Raw genomic sequence first — 13,910 nt, forward strand, 5'->3', positions numbered from 1 at the left:
TCATTTGACGCTCATAGTATCTACAAGGATTAGAGGCCAAATTAGAGGGGAGTGGACTTGGCTCCAGCCTCTCTTTCGTCAAACAACTCATTGAACAGGCACTACCAGCATTGATGTACGCAGATGATATAGTGCTAATGGCCGACAACAAGAAATATTTGCAGGGATTGATGTATAGACATCTACGATAATGAGGTAGATTGAGATTCAGTAAGGAAAAATCAGCAGTCGTGAGTTTTAATGATAATGAAGGTAGTGAGATTAGGATGCACAAGGTCACGCTAGAGATAGGGGAGAAATACACATGTCTGGGCGTATGGATAAGCAATGGGACCGAGTACCTAAGCGAACACGAAATATACGAAATGACTAAAGGTAACAGAAATGCAGCGGTGATGAAAAATGGGGCACTGTGAAATTACAATAGGTATGACGTTGTGAGAGGAATTTGGAAAGGGTTCATGCTTCCTGGTTTGACGTTCGGCAATGCGCGGTCTTGTGCATGAGATCAGAGGTTCAGGCAAGATTAGAAATTAAGCAACGTGGAATAGGTAGGCTTGCTCGATGAGCTCACGGGAATGCACCGTATCAGGGAGTACAAGGTGATTTGGAATGGTCATCATTCGATGGCAGCGAGGCTAGCAGCAAGATAAAATTTGAGGAGCGGTTGAGAGAAATGGGGTAGGAGCATTAGGCTAGGAAGGTTTTCAGCTATTTGTACATGAGAAATTTCGGTACAAAATGGAAGACGCGAATCTGAAAGTTGACCACTAAATACTTAGAAAACAGCCGAGGGCCAAACCAAAAGGAACTATCGGTTAAGAAGAAGGTGAAGGAAACGGAGACTGACATGTGGAGATTTGGCATGATTAAGAAGTCCACATTAGAGATATATCGAACTTTTAAGCAGGAAATTGCCAAAGAAAGGATGTGTGATAATACTCGGGGTAGTTCTCTACTGTTTGAGGCCAGAACGGGAGTAATGCGAACCAAGACATACCGGGCCAAATACGAAGGGGTAGACACGGTATGCAGTGCGTGTGGAGAAGAAGAAACTGCCGAACACTTGATAATGTACATACCTTGCACCTACGTCACACCGCGTAACTCTGGGATACGATGTGGGCATGCGCAGCCACGGCCGAGCACATAGCAGCAGACGGCACCAAGTTAAAGCTGTGCTGCGCTCGCATCTCTCGCAAACGCGGTATACGTCGCAATGGCGATTTGTGCGGTATATGTCTGCCGCGCGCTAAGCAAGTGCAAGTCGCACCGGTATGAAGCCGGCGTGAGAGTGTTTTGCTTGCCCAAGGTCGTCAAACACCAGTGCTACCGCACAAAAGAGCTGTCCGGGGCGAAGGAGGACATGGCTTGCGCGCATCAATCGGAAGGACCTCAAGACACTGAACAACGCTCGTGTGCGCGGGCGTCACTTCTTAACGGGAGTTATGTTACGGATCTCCTCACACTTCCACTCAGTGAATCACCGCGGATAAGTTCGTCAAGCACGATTTTTTGTCGAAGGGTGATGCATCTAAACGCGCTTTACTTTTCAGCAAGACACGCTAACCTCTGCGATGACACGAACCCTGATTGCGTGCTGAACACATTGTTGGGCTATGGTTGTTCAGAACAGCCGGCGCCGAGATCTGCACGGTTTGAGCGCCATAAAATTAGGCGGCTCATGCGAAGTTGCCTCACCCAGCGCTTGCGAAGCCATACGCGGCCGACACGGAATACTCGTGTTTCCCAGCCAGCACTGCTACCCAAGGCTGCAGTGTTACAGTGTGAAATGTGGAGCACATTAAAACTCATCTGACTATATCCCGACGACACTCCGAGAAGGCAACTTCTTGGTTGTGATGTGCCGGACCCATCCGTTGGTGAAATGATTGTGAGAGTCCAGCGACTTGTACGCTTTCATCTGGTCAAGTGAAACATAATTCGTCGACAGTACTGAGTGATTCATAATGAAGACGTGGGTGACTGTCGGAAGCAGGCTTGTATCGAGGCCGGCTTGAGCACCAACCCGCAGCTCGCACGGATCTACGCCGTCAGACAGGGCTATTTTTTCCCTATATCTGGCCCGCGCTGGCCCGACAAGTTCGTCAAACTAAGCAGGACATTGTCCTGCCCGATTCTCTATAGCCAGACGGGCAAGGCAAACGATGAAAACACACGCACAAGGCCAAACGACCCGCCGCGCGAATGTAAACACGGCGCCACAGAACACGGCGCGGCGACAGAAACGTATCATGGACGTATCACGGCGATAGTTATAGCGCGAGAACAAAACGACGACACAGAAACAAGAAGGACACGAAAGACACGTGTCGTGTCCTTCTTGTCTCTGTGTCGTCGTTTTGTGTCATGTCCTTCTTGTCTCTGTGTCGTCGTTTTGTTCTCGCGCTATAACTATCGTCATGCAATATACCAACTATCCCAAGCTGCCACACTTCTAAGTTACGTATCACGGAACACGATACGTACGTGCTCGGCTAGAGTGTACTAGTATCTGGAAGGTGTAAACTGGTAGGTGTTCTGTGCTAGTACACTGCAGCTCAGCCAAGGAGGTAATACTAATAGTTCTGGAGTGGCAAAGGGGCTCTACGGCTGAAGCCGACGTGCCGCCATATTGGTCAGGGCAGAACGTGGATGGGCGCATTTCAGTGTACGTGGCTTTCCCATTGATTTTGTGCGAGTACTGTTGCGTGTGGTGCTTCTAAATGAACAAAATGGTTCTGAACACTTCTGTGATCACTCTTCGAGACGGCGATGTTGGGCTCTTGGGGTAGCACTTGGCTGCGCGAATCGCGTGAAGCGGACACCGGGCACAACTTTCGCTGTGTAAGTAGGCATGCTTCGCGCGCTCGCTTTTCGCGCCCTCGCATATTTTCGCGACTACAACTGCATTCGCGAATACATAAGTTTCTTTTTCGAGTCCGGATGCACACAGACACTTTGAATAATTTATGTACGTTTCAGGATTCCAAAGACGTCATGTTGCACGGCACATGAGAGGGCGCTTTGAGGCGAGAAGGTTAAGCGCCAAAACAAGAATGACGACTTGTGTTCAGTACACATGTTCAAGCGGGCTGCTCAGATGAGACAGAGTAAATAACGAGACGACAAATTGTTACATTACTACCGTGTTTGCATATTTTTATGCACTCTTACAAAAGCCAGTACGTGAGTGTGCCTAATACAAGTTAGCGCTTACTTTTTGAAAGGTAGTTAATGTAGCACCGGCTCTGCATTCCCGGGATTTTTAGTTTATTATATTTGCATGAGCACTACGCACCCAATTTATGATGTTGCGATATGCCTCTCTCTAAGTAGGAGAAAAAGGAAACGAACTCCTCTGAAAAATCAGGGAAACACACTTTTGATGGAGCTGACAAAATCCCGCCACACCCCAAATTCACTCACAAAGGAGTAGTACAGGCAAAAAAACTAAAAAATCTAAATTAATTGCAACCGAGGTACAATTAAACAGCTGAAAAAGAAGGGTAAGACATGGTAGCATGGGCCTTTTAAAATATATTGAGGCTTCTCGGAATTTCATTGAGCAGATAACGAAACAGAACATACTATCAGATGAATAATTGGAAGTTTTCCAAGCATAGTTTTCCTGGGATATCCAGGTGCTTCCCTAACGAGTACGTGAAAGGCGAATTTAAGTAGATCCCCTCCTCCTCATCACCCCTCGTAATAAAAAGAGTTTGCACACACGCTGCACTGTTATTCGCAAACGGCTTATGGTTGTGTGCGACTGAAATTTTTATTTTCGCTGCATGTCCGAACTGGTTACTTCTGCGGTGAGGCAACTGTGTAAATATATAATGCCAATTGATATCCCTGAGTGTCTTTTTCTTTTACAGCGAAAGCTGTTATAAGATCAGAACACAAGTCACGCGCGGCACCGTAGCGTTGCGCCGCCGCCCGTAACTAGTATCGAACGAAAAAAATTCGGTAAATAAAAAAACACCAATTACACAATGGGATTCCAACCCGGGTCCGCTGCGTTCCTGCTCAGTATTCTACCAGTGAGCAACGCTGGTAGTATGAACTCAGTAAATAAAAGAAGAATACCAATGACACAATGGGATTCCAATGACACAACCACGTTAATATCAGCAATAAAGCGTTTCAGAACATTAGAGGTACAGCCAGGCGTCACACAATGCGAATTTCGTAACGACTGGGTCGTCTCCTGCTCCAACCTATTAGAAAACTTATTCTTGATCACCTATTAACTGTGGCAAATACCTAATTGCCACACATTTCTTCGTCGTCGTCAGTCACTCCATAAAAAAATTGCACAAATTTCCAACGAGTGTGTAGCACATACCGCGTACGCTTCTCCAGAGAATGACCTCCTACACAAAATTTATGATTATTTCTGGAGCTGTGGGCACCAAGCAGTGTGCTTGTAGCTTCCTAAAGAGTGTTTAGAAAAGTCTCTGAAACATCGCTCGTCTAGTTTTCGCTGCGACTGTGCTACACGTTCCGCACAGGCATGGCGTATTTTTAGCACGCTTGTGTTGGCTGCGAGCGCTCCTTGCAGAGAAAGCACTGAACTACGCGAGCGTCTGTTTATCGTACAGAATCTTACCTAGGAAGAGCTTTTCTGGGGATTTTTCGACCTAGGGATTTTCGATGGTGGCGCCGTTACGTCGCAGCGGAGTTTTTGAAACGGCGCTTCGCCGGTCGGTGAGGTGTTCGCTGGGCTGATTTTTGAGCTAGCGCCTTGCTCGAGTTGGTTAGATTGTATGGCTGTGATTTGGCTCTGCGAGTCGTGCAGCTTTCGTGTGGCTAACGTGCTGCACGAACCGGTGCCCCGTGGCGATTTTGTTTAACTCGTGGTGACTTTGCTTGCTCGGTCGGCAAACGTCGATGGCTGAAGTGCGCTGCCTTGACACAACAGGCAAGCAGTCGTCTCAATTAGTTGTAGTTGTACTCTGCCCTGTTGACCGCTATCCCGCATGTAATAGTGAAAAATACCTGTGAACTTAAGATAACGTGATAATATAGAGCTATGCTGCCGGGATTCGAGAACACTTTCCCAGATATGTAGTGCTGAATTTTTTGGAACCTGTAATAGCTTCCTGAAAAGTTGTGTAACTTGAACCGAGTCATCCTCTCATTACACTTATATGCTGGAATGGCAAAATTAAATTGTGCTTCGCGTTGCCCATTTGGGAATGAGAGTACAACACTGGTGTAATTGTAATGACTCTGAATGCGTGCTTCTCCGCAGCGCACGTGTATGGCACTGAAGCCGAACTTGATCATGCATTGCATCATTTGTCGTATTTGCAGGCATAGAGATGAGCGATCCAAGTTCAAATCAGCACGTATTTTTCTTAACCTTTATCCAACTACTTACTTTTTTTTAAAGTTATGTGGACGTATTTGTCATGGACTTCCCACCAAAATTCAAAGCTCTCATATTATGGAAGAACATGTCGGCTGTTTCTCATGCTAATACATACTGGGCGATAGAAGGGCCATGGGATGAATTTGTAAGCAACTATTCGGTCGAGCTGACATCTCCAAAGCCTTGCAAAGTTTAGCTCTAAAAACACTAGAGCTATATAAATGTTCGCTCTATTTTTAGTACAGCCTAACGTATTGCCACAGAGACTGTTTACAATATCCGACATTATGAAGAGTCAGCGTCCACAGTCTTGTGCGCACTCTTGCTTGGAGCCGCACGACTCATGCCTCTTGTTCACAGGCACGAGCCAGAGTGGGTTGGAGCTGCGAAGAAGAAGAAGGTGCGTGGGCAGAGGAACAGTTTTTGTTTTTGGAACGCCCTAGCGGACTCTACCATCTTCTCGCACATAATTTTCAGGGCACAAGTTCGCCCATAATAAACTAGTTTTTGACTTTTCCTCTCTTGCACCCGTTACTGTATGCAAGCTTGTTCAGCTAACATCTGTGGCATCCCCTCCTGGTCCTTTTACGCCTAAGCTTGCAAGGGACATTAGCAAGATGTTGCTTCTCAAGTTTTGTTTACTCTCAGCTTAAATCTGATTCTTCCATATAATTTACTCGGTAAACCGCTTGAAGTAAACTACTGTAATAAATTAAGAATACAGTACTTTAATTATTTTACAAAACCTTAACCAAGAAGCAAATGTGACAGCTACTGCAATATGGCCTTTTATTATCAAAGTGGCGAGTTGGGCTTGTCGGTACATTATTCTGGTGTACCGCAGTGCAGAAAATGCACAATAGATGGAACACAAATGACAACCGCTGGTTGGGAGAGCAATTCTGGCAGGTTATACAATGGCTAGCTAGGAAACCTTCAAAATCTTTTCAGTCATGCGCATTCTTCAAATTGTTTGCATGCTCTCTTAGCCTATCGTTTATGTAATGCCGGGTTTGGCCATCGTACACTTTACCTCACTTTAAAGGAATTTCGTACACTACCTCTTCTGCACAATCAGCAAAGGGCATCCAATGCTTTGTGCCACAGACATGCTTCATATTTGCCTCTGGGTCAGTCAATCTACAGAGCTTAGACAGCCTGTTTGGTACTGAAATAACGAGTTTCACCTCTTACCACTGGGCCACCTTTTTAGAGTTGGGCGACAGCTTGTGCATATAAGGTATCAACGCTACCTTCTGTCAGTGTGGTGCGATGGCTTCACAATTTTGTGGGTGGTGGCACACTTTCTTAAGCAGGCTGTCCACAACTAAAATGTTGAGTGGCTGAGATGCCCAGCACCTGACAGCCTTGTAACTTGACGCTCAAATGCTTCAGAAGTACAGTGTGGGCAAGATTTTCCCAGAGCACTCTTGAGGCAGAACGTGGCAATAGCTCGTTTAACGAGCTTAGAGTGGGCGGACTTGAAAGGTAGTAGTGGTTTGTTAGTGCATGTTTCATAGCACCAGCAGATGCTAACACATGTCAAACGAAACCGGATATCTAAAAATCTAATTTGGCAGTTTACTGGGAGTTCATGGGTTAGACTAAATGGGCTCATCACACCGAAAAACACATCAAGTAGCACTTTGCTTTGTATTTCTAAGTCGTACGGATCACAACTTAAAACAACTAGGTAATTGTCAACATACCATAATATGCTAAGAACATTTTTATTGGTGAGCAAGCCGTTGATCTGACGATTTAAGTGAGCAAGGACTAGGTCTATAATAACCAAGCGATGCAGGAACGAGTGCATACGCCTTGCTTCTGCCGGTGTGGGATCCCTTCAAACATTACGTAGGTAGACGGCTAATAAAAGCTTGAACATTCTAAAAAAACACCAGCAGAAATCCCCGCAGAGTTTAGGAAAGCAACGGAACTGTGTTGTCAATAGGATGCTCAACACACTCAAGGATTAGGTTATGATGCACGGAATGAAAAAGATCTTCGATATCAATCGATAAATCCTGACACCACATGTCAGTGAAAGTGTCAAAGATGTCTAAACCCTGGTTAGATTTAGTCTCAATAAAAGGGTTATCTATCACTAAATGTTTGAGATTACGCTGCTTCAGATTCATAGAAAACGGTCCAAAAAGGTACGTTGACCTTGTGAATTTTCGCACTAAAAAGACATTTGAAACATTGTGCTTGCTCTTATCGATTGCCTTAAATCAGGTCAGAAAGGTTAAGCTTGTCACACTTATTGCATTAAACTTCTGTTTACTCAATAAAACATCGGAGTGAGAATCGACTGTAGAAATCACTTCTCTCGACTTTAATTTAAGAATATTTTTGCTCAGTAGAATCATGAAACCACCTCTCTTATCGACCAGGAGAATGTAGATGGAGTGGTCGCATAGAAATGAAGCTGCTCGTCTAATGGGTGGGCCGGGTTTTAAGTTCTTGCAGCTGTTAAGGAGGTTCGCACCTCTTGAAATACAACATGCGTTCTAATCGGCAGGGGCTTCATGCGAAACCTTACGTACGAAAGAAAGCTGTGCTGGCCTCGACTCCTTTAATACCACAGCGAACTTCGGTCCAAGGGAAAGAACACAGGTTACACTGGCTGGCAAAGTTACTTCACCGATGATGTGACATTGCATTGTGACTTACGTGCGTGGGGTACACCAGGTCCTCAGTCTTCTCAGGGCGGTATATATATACGTGCTATTTCCCAATCAACATTGTTGAAAGTTCAGCGCTTGTTCTCGTCATTTGTGTTCCATACACTGTGTCTTTCTGCACTATAATGCACCATAACTTTTAATATTGTTTCACAAGTACATTCACAGACCAGGTCCATTGCCCAAGTATTTGAGTCTCACCATTTATGTTATGAAGTGTACATAATTGTGTTTTTCGAGTGAGTAAGTGGTAAAACAAACACATTTAACTCTTATACACTCTCCCATAAGTAAAGTGCATATGAGAGTTAAACATGACATTGACATCTACAAAGAGCTTCCAGAGGCATGTCAGCTGAACGTAACGAAGAAAACTTTTACACCACCTTTTACTTTTAAATTATTGGTCTGCATTTACTAGTCAGCTTTTTTTTTTTAGATAAAGTCTGTGCTCATTATCACTTCTCTGCTGAGTGATGTAGTTGACAACTAGAGGACATTCATAGTAATGCCATGAAAGAACTTATGCAACAAAGTTTGTGTGCCCCTCTGTTGTGAGATTGTTTTTATACAAGGTAAGAGGAAGGAGGGAGTAGAAACAACTCTGGGCGAAATTTCATAGCTTAAGGAAGCTGAATGTTTGCTGTTATGCCTGCATTACCTTGAAATAAAGATGCCATTTTAGAGCTTTTTACTAAGTTTTATTTTTGCATCTTGCAGTTTCAGTGAATGTTACAGTAATACCTTTATATGAATTTTTTTTTTGCAAGTGCATCACAGCCCTGTTGGAAGATAAGGAATGATCTTGGCCCACTATGCTGAGATGTTTCTGCAGTGCAAATAAGAATCATTCATATGGATGAGGCAATAAAGAAGTACAGCAAATTTCAACAATGCATAAGTCTGTCAACTCATTTACTGCAAATGCAGCATTCTGCCATGTGCTCAAAAGAGACCTGTGACCAACAATACGTCAATTCTTATAGTCTTTTTTCATTTGTTTTTGTTTCAAATATTCTATCAAGCCAATATATGCTTTCAAGAAGGTGCATGGTTCTAGTGCCAACTAGACGAAGGCATTCGACACGGCGTGTCTGACACAAGAGAAATGGAGACACTTGGACTGCCAAAGGTGCCAGAAGGAAAACACTTTATTCACACCGAATGCACTTTACGTATAGCTCACAGTAAGAATGCTCGGGCATCAGAGTGACACGAAATGTTAATATATTAATGTCTCATGGCTTGAACCTGGAACTATATTGAAGTACCATGTCGAGTGATAAGCTGACCACGAGATGAGAAGTGGCTTAGACAGTTATGTGTAAGGAAACTGCATAGAGCAGATAATGTTTCACAAGAAGGAAAATTATCAAAATGAAGCCGTTTATTTGTTTTTGCAGTCACAAGTTGATTAATGAAAAGAAAAAAAAGGATCAAGAGCAAACCTTTGAACTTCGCGCCGAATCCTCACTGCACAACAGCCAGCATGGCGTCACATAAACGATCTTCTTATTTATTTCTTCATCTACGGCCGGTTTCTACAGATCAAAATGTTATGACACCTCAGCAGAGATGAAAAGTTTCGAGACAAAATTTTTTTTCCTTCCACACCTTCAGCTCAGCCAAATAGCCCAAGACTATGTACACAGTAATAATAATTTTTTTTTGTTCATGCAGAAAAAGTTTCTTTCGTGCATTTATGGCTGGCGCACGGGAATAGACCAATCGAAGATGCCTATAAAATCCCTATTTCGGTTTCAGTTGATGATGATGATGATTTGTGGCTTTGCCATTTGTAACGGGTGAACACTTATATGTTGTTCTCCAGCCTAGGTAGATAAAGAAAAGAACAAACAAAAAATCAAAAGCACAAAGAGGAGTTCACTTTTGGCATCACTTCCACCACTGTTGGAGCCTTGTTTTCACGGTGGAAACTGCTTTTGCATTCCTGTCTGCCAAGGCCAGCGCCTGAGGTAGTGTAGTGGCCTCTGGCGGGCAGGGTGAGAGTTTTTGGCATTGTAGCACCAAGTGCTCAACTGTCTCCTGTTCTGCTCCGCATGCTCTGCATAGGGTCGAGTGGATGTTTGGGTCAATGGCTACTGTATGTGAGCGTGCGAAGCGCTGCCGCGCACGCTTCGACCAGTAGCCCATTTCCACCACTGTTGTCATACACAGATGTATGACAAAGAGGCAATCGCCTCTTTGTATGTATAATACAGCTGAAGTGTACTCTTCTGCTGCATCGAGATTTCTCATTGCGTATTCTCCACTTCAGATATCTGTTTCCGGACTGCTGCAAAAAACTTGTGCTCTGTGGTCTCGATTGTTGAGAGATCCAACATGTCGTACTTGCGTCGAAGAGAGTAGACTCTGTTCGACCACTGTGTCCTGAGTCCCACGATGTGCAGGTAGCGGAACATATGACGGGCTTACCGCTGATTGTTCATGGAGCGTAGGCGTCCTTCATAAATGATCTTGCTCATGGCTTCCCGCGCCTCGTACGTAGACCAACCCATGTCCCCCTGGATGGCCTCCACTGCAACCCTTCCATAGCAGCCCAATGCCAAACGGCCCACCTCCCTTTGGCCTCGCTCCAGCCACTCACGGGTCTTGCTGGACAGGCATATGACGGCGTTTCCAAAGGTCAGACATGGTACATGAATAGATTTCCACAGACCTCGCACTAATACACATCTGTTACAGCCCCAGAGGCTTCTTCGGCGCAGAATGCAGCTCGCACGTTTTGAGGTCAGCCGCAATCGATCCTCGTGCCTCGAAAATGGGTCTTTTCCCATGCCTATGGTCACCCCCAGATACCAGTATTCTGTGGAGAAAGGCAACTTGTCTCCATTAAGAAGTTCTAACAGGAAGTTTGTGTTCACTTCTCCAGAAAATTGGACAACAGCTGACTTCATGATGATGATAATTTGCTGCTGTTCCCTTTTTAACGGGCGGGTGTACTTACAATATGTAAAGACACCCTAAAACTGCGCAAAGCGCCACCTGCTTCCTGTAGAAGGTGTCAAGGCGACTTCCTGTTTACCTTTTTGGCTGCAAGATGTGCGTTCAACATCCAAGCTTCAGCGCTGTTCTACGGTGGTTCTACGTGACATTGTGAGATTTATGTGAATAAATACGTGGCGATCACATTTAGCACCATCCGGAACATCGAGCGTCAATATTTGATGTGCGACACTTCGCCTACTGGTCGTCAGAAGGAGAGCAAAACGCCGCTGCTTCATGCACGAACTTGCGCGGTCAACATGTTAAGGCGAATATCCATTGCTTTCACGGCTACCACAGTCCTTGAATTTTATGAATGATGCTTAGCTGCTTTCACGTTGCATTAGTGACCAAGACCTGCGTCTTCAATGCGGAAGAATGTGAGCTGCACAAACACGGACTTCAGAGAACCAGACGATGTACCTTTTTTGTTCTTCGATGCATGTCCCCACATCTCGATCGGTTCCTGCGAACTACCTCAAATTTCCGACTGCATTTTGAAAACAATATCGCATGCATTCGCGTGCACAATCACCCATTGCCTTTGCTTTTCTGTTGTTGTTTTTTTGCACAGAAAGAAGAGCGGCCTGTGGTTGCATAAACTGCAGCAAAAGCGAGAGTTGAGGTTGTTGGTTTGGGTTCATTTTGAAATAGCGCAAAGACTAAACACATGAAAGACAGTGCTCGTGCTGGCCAGCCTTCTTCAGTTTTTTCACTGTCTTAAGATGAAGCTGCATGCATGAACTGCCTTGTTGACTTGTTTTCTGCACCGCACGAAGTCATAGGGCTTTCTCCACTGCGGCCTCCCTCCGGCTGTTGCCGTTACTGTACTGGCTGAGGCCAGGCCAGTACAGTAACCCATAAACAAGCGAGTTTCTGTTTTTGCCGCTCTTAGCACAGTTGCATTGTTGAGACTCTACGGACAGCAGACGTAGTATCTCGAGCAGACATGAATGCTGTGGTTCAAATAACAGACGCACATTGCATTTTTTTTATCTTGCAGGTTTCCCAAATTAGCATGCACGCATGTGCAACTAAACAGGTGGAAAATACAGTAGAATGCTTGTTTATTTACAGCGACACCATATGAAAACCAATCAGTTTCTTGGTTAAAAAATTGTGGGCAATAATTTTAGTGCAATATTCGACCTCTTTCAGTATCATTGCAAGATTTGCTGTCTTCAAAAGTGGTTTAATGTTGCCATAGTGGGTATAACCTAGGTTGATTTTAAAAAAAAGCCATCTATACAATACTGGTCAAATTAATGAGAACAGACGCTAATGCCAAATAACATCCAAGTGGATGTTATTTTTTGCAATTATCATATAAGAGTGAATACATCTTGCTGCGACTGATAATTGCTACAAATAACATCTCCTACACTTTGCTTGCCATTACTTCCTGTGCTCATTAATATTGCAAGAAAAAGTTTTTAAAATACCCTTATTTCTTTAATACTGCATGGATTGTTCTGATCTGCTGCTGGTTGCTAGAAAAGGAATGGTGCTTTTTACCCCCTTCACTGGCGTATGCCTTTCTGTTATGATATGCACTTTAGTGAAAGCAAAACAGCAATTCTGCACCCATTCTGACAATTTTCTTAATTCTACAAGATATACAATAGCATCACGTGCCAGGATAGTTGCTAGAAATTGTGTCAAAGAAGCATGGAGGTTGATGACCTAGTAGTTTTAAAGAATAAGGAGCGTAAACACAGAAAAACGTGTAAGTTGGGGTGTCACACTATACTTGCTACACCTGAATGCGAATAGATGGCAACATCAAAGTCAAAGTGCCAAGTTTCCACACGAACCTTTCTTCAATTCATTTATGCCGAAGAGAGCGTCTGAATAAGGGAGGCGTAAACCCGCGAAGGCTCATGGGAGGCGCCGTCTGCATAAACTTCCGGTACAGGATATCTGTGGTGCCCTGTTTCACTGGCCGTGTTTTTGGAGCTGTACACGTCTTTTCTTTTGATTGTGTTGTAGGCTCATTGCTCACACAATCATGGTTGATTGTGCAGCTGTCGGTTGCTCAAGTTCGAGTCCGACCCCGATACCGAAAAATGCATGACACCGCAGCCAACAGCCGCACGACATCAGGCCAGCGGTGACACTGTGGAATCCATGGACACAGCATTTGTTAATGACATCAACTGCAGCGATGTATATGCAATCAGTCAGCGATTCTGACGGCGACGACCTCGCACCAGTGGGAAAAATGATGTCAGTAACGTTATGTAGACAACAAAGTACTATTCTACTTATAGAGCAACTATGCAATATGTTGCTGGTAATTTCAAGTTCTTTTCCAAGCATTTATTTTAGTAGTCAGTTTATTCATACCTCATCCAGTGCACATCGAGCAAAACAGATAACTACGCATAACAAGCATGGTGCCTGCCTATGAGGCGAGTGTCGTCTCGGCCAGCTTGTTTACCGACATGATGCAATGCGTAAACGCCAATTAAGCTCGACTTTGCTAAAAAAAAGTTGCCACCAATATATTTAGCTTTTTAAAGCTTTGTCAGTGCTTCACTATAGACGAGGTAATCACAAACGAATGATTGAACAGTTTTCCAGGTCGTTGCCGCTGAACGCGTAGTTTCAGTAATAAAGGATACCCCTCTCACACGATGAACATTGATACAAGCTGTGGTGCAACTACCAATGCAAAAACAACTCAACACCCCCAAAGATAGAAATACATAAAAATAAGCACGTTAGTGGGCACCCTGGATTGATATACAAGTGTGAAATAGTTGAAAGACGTGACAGCCAAGTCCATGCCACTTATTATTCCGAAAAAACACAGAATCATGATAGCATGTACAGTC

Source organism: Rhipicephalus microplus, chromosome 8 (genome assembly GCF_043290135.1).
Source record: "Rhipicephalus microplus isolate Deutch F79 chromosome 8, USDA_Rmic, whole genome shotgun sequence".
NCBI classification, from domain to species: domain Eukaryota; kingdom Metazoa; phylum Arthropoda; class Arachnida; order Ixodida; family Ixodidae; genus Rhipicephalus; species Rhipicephalus microplus.